Raw genomic sequence first — 3801 nt, 5'->3', positions numbered from 1 at the left:
CCTGATAATAGGGGACGTAACTCTAAGGTTTCCTCTTCGGTGCACGTGTACCTGATTTACGCAATGGTCGAGTCAGACTTAGAGTGCACTGTGCACCGAATCTTCTTCTACTTTTGGACGTTTCAGTTCCGGTTCTGTCAACCTTAGTTATCGTACCATGCATTTTAAAAACATTCCTGTCGTGTTCTTAAGTCCTTCACTTTTTTCACTGGGTTAATTGTATCTTCGTTGCAATATGTTCAGATTTTTGAAGTCTATGACCTACACTGACCACAAGCGAAGGTATCGTCCACTGGACTACTACTATCACAGAAAGACTCTTTCTGTGATAGTAGTAGTCCAGTGGACGATACCTTCCGCCTGTGCACTGACAAAGAATCCTAGTATCATTGTTTTCATACTCCATCACTCTACCTGTATTGTGTTCATGCCAAATAATGAATAGACGTTGGGCACTTACTCCGAATTTCAATTATATATAGGCCAGACTTAAGGCAATAACTTCCTAGCATTATTGAATACAAGCTGTTTCTTCTAAAAATAACTTGTTAAAAGACCCTCGGCATTGCCGATTGGTGACTGTACATAAGACTATAGAGTACAACAACTTGCTTTCCCCATTTTTACATTTAGTCAAGATTTGACTAAATGTTTTTGTCACGATTTAGTGACATGGATTGAGAAAGGAACACTCTGTGGGGTGCCTTTCTCAAATTTTGATGGAAAGCGCCTGTGCTTTTGGGCAACGGGCTGTGTTTAGCTGACAGAGCACTGGAGAGCATAGCTGAGCAGGGGGATTTCATTTTGCATGGGTTCCACGTGGGTGATTTTTGCTGTCTGGGCAAAATCGGCTGTGACTGAACTGAATATGTGACACGGGGAGTCACGTCACTGATGTTTTCAAGGTCAGTGTTTTGTGGAAGACTTGAAACGTCCCCACTTTAACATAGGCTCGATAGGGAGACGGTACTTGTTCGTCTAAGAGTTGGAGGATTTCAACACGGGGTGATATTTTTGATGTCATCGTGCCTGCTCTGCATTAGTACAGGAGGGCTCATTGAACAAGGGAGGAGTGACCGCCTATCGCCACCTGACTATCTGACGACGAGGTTGTCAGGTGTTTTCTTGGCTGAGCGTTGGAGAACTTCGACGCATAAAGTAATTCAGCGCAAGAGGGGTATGGCAAGAAATTCGTCGACGGACGGAAGCTTATATCAAAGGAAGCGGATTCGCTTAAAGGAGAGCTACCTACATAGGCTGTTGTGGTAATAAATCGTTATTTAACGGTGTTGACGAGTCTGTGTTTGTGGAATGAAATACTCTCTGTTGTTCTTTCCAGGTTAGCGCATAATTTGCTCTTTGTGACGCTAACATAATAATCTGTATATGGTTTTTGCAGATATGGAGAGAAGGAAGGAAAATAGCTGATTTGTTGTTTTAAAAGTTCGTTTGTGCAGGCCACGTGCTCGATGAAATATGTAAAGGTGACATGTTTGAAGGTGGAGGGTTCTTTATTTGGTGTTTAACGTCGTTTTCAACCACGAAGGTTATATCGCGACGGGGAAAGGGGGGAGACGGGATAGAGCCACTTGTCAATTGTTTCTTGTTCACAAAAGCACTAATCAAAAATTTGCTCCAGGGGCTTGCAACGTAGTACAATGTATTACCTTACTGGGAGAATGCAAGTTTCCAGTACAAAGGACTTAACATTTCTTACACACTGCTTGACTAAAATCTTTACAAAAATTGACTATATTCTATACAAGAAACACTTCACAAGGGTAAAAAGAGAAACAGAATCCGTTAGTCGCCTCTTACGACATGCTGGGGAGCATCGGGTAAATTCTTCCCCCTAACCCGCGGGGGGAAGGTGGAGGGTGAAGGGTTGCGTGGAAGGTGGAGGGTGAAGGGTTGCGTGGCATGTTTAGTGCACCGATGCTTTTTGTTGCAGCCTTTTTTCCCTGCTTATCTACGCGGGATTCAGGGGTTCCTACCTATCCATCTACATATCTGCTTAGCTGCGGTGATGCTTTAACCTGGTAACCTGGTGTTCTGGTGATTTGCTGTCGCTGTCGTCGTCCTACCTGCTACATTTCTACTATTTCTGGTAGACTACGGGGAGGACCTTCAGCGACTGAGTGAGGCGCCTGATATCTCCTAATCCCTGCTTCGTTTCCACGCCAGCCGGCACTTCATTCAACGGAGCAGTTGTGGAGATAGACTATTTACGGGTCGCCCACTCAGGGGCAGAAAGCTAAGTGCACCATGTTCATTGCACCCTGTATACCACCTAGTCATCTTTTATATTTATGATTTCATTTGAGTGGTGACAACGTCAGTGGGGTGTGTGACACCTGCATAACTCGCGCTTTTAGGCAGACCAGTTATATTTCCTGTCTATACACGGGATCAGTGTGTTATCATTTTCTGAACTTTAACTGGCATTTTTGTCAGTGACCTATTTTTACGTTTTGAACGTAAAAACATCTTTTACGTTTTGAACGTAAAAACATCTTTTGGTGGTGTACGTATATATGTGTGTGTGTGTGCGTGTGGAGCGATTCAGAGAAAACCACTGGACCGATCTTCATGAAACTTAACATGAGAGTTTCTGGGTATGATATCCCCAGACGGGTTTTTTTTATTTTTTTTTTTATAAATATCTGATGACGTCATATCCCGCATTTAGTGAAAGTTGAGGCCGCACTGTCACGCCCACATTTTTCAACCAAATTTATCGAAATTTTGGTCAAGCAATCTTTGACGATTTCCGGACTATGGGATTGCATTTCAGCTTGGAAGGTTAAAAATCAGTTCATTAGTTTGCTCATTAAAGTTGTCATTAAAATCATTTGCAAAAACAGTTTAAAAAATGAGTGCATTGTATTCTTCATCTTCTCCTGAATTCAAAAATATATAGATACATTATGTTTACTCTACAAATGTGCTCAGAATGAAAGAAAATAGATTCAGTAAGTACTACGGCCGCATGCTTCGCGGAGACGAGCGTGACCCGTCTCGGACTTTGGTTAGCCGAGACTATCTGAAGGTAGCCTCGGTGATGACTGCCATGGCTTCTGTTACTGATCTTTAAAGTTTGATACCGACTGAATAAATGTTTTTATATCGCTTCACGCGACTTGTTCTAGCTCTTTTATTCCAGAAATAAATGCGGCAGTAGTTTTTACTTGTAAGTTCTTAAACAGCAAAAATGAAATTATCATTAAACTGTATTGTAATGCATTTAATAGCGAAGATAGACCGAGTAAAATGTAAACTAGACTGACTTTTGTATACTGTTGCATCTTTGAACAAAGGTGTGTGTGTGTGTGTGTGTGTGTGTGTGTGTGTGTGTGTGTGTGTGTGTGTGTGTGTGTGTGTGTGTGTGTGACATGGACAATATAGATTGTGTAAGAGAGAGAGAGAGAGAGAGAGAGAGAGAGAGAGAGAGAGAGAGAGAGAGAGAGAAACACACACACATACACACAGTGTATGCCCCCTCACAAGTCGTTAGGAAGACAGGGAGAAAGGCTGAAGTAGGATTATGGTTTAAGGTTTTCCAGCTGGCCTTTCTTTGTATGCAAATTTGTAATGCACATATGCACTGCAAAATACCACAGTGTACAACAGCAATAAAAACAATGAGAACTTTTGAATAAAGACAAAAACCAAACACACACGCGAATCAAAACACTAAGAGTAAGAGACTGAAAGAGAACAAATGGAACAATCAAATTAAAACAAAACTAAACTTAAAAAGAATGAAAAGGAAAACAAAGTATCAGACATGTGAAAGCAGTA

The sequence above is a fragment of the Littorina saxatilis genome, linkage group LG17, assembly GCF_037325665.1.
Source record: "Littorina saxatilis isolate snail1 linkage group LG17, US_GU_Lsax_2.0, whole genome shotgun sequence".
Taxonomy (NCBI): domain Eukaryota; kingdom Metazoa; phylum Mollusca; class Gastropoda; order Littorinimorpha; family Littorinidae; genus Littorina; species Littorina saxatilis.
Note: the sequence above shows the minus strand (reverse complement) of the source record.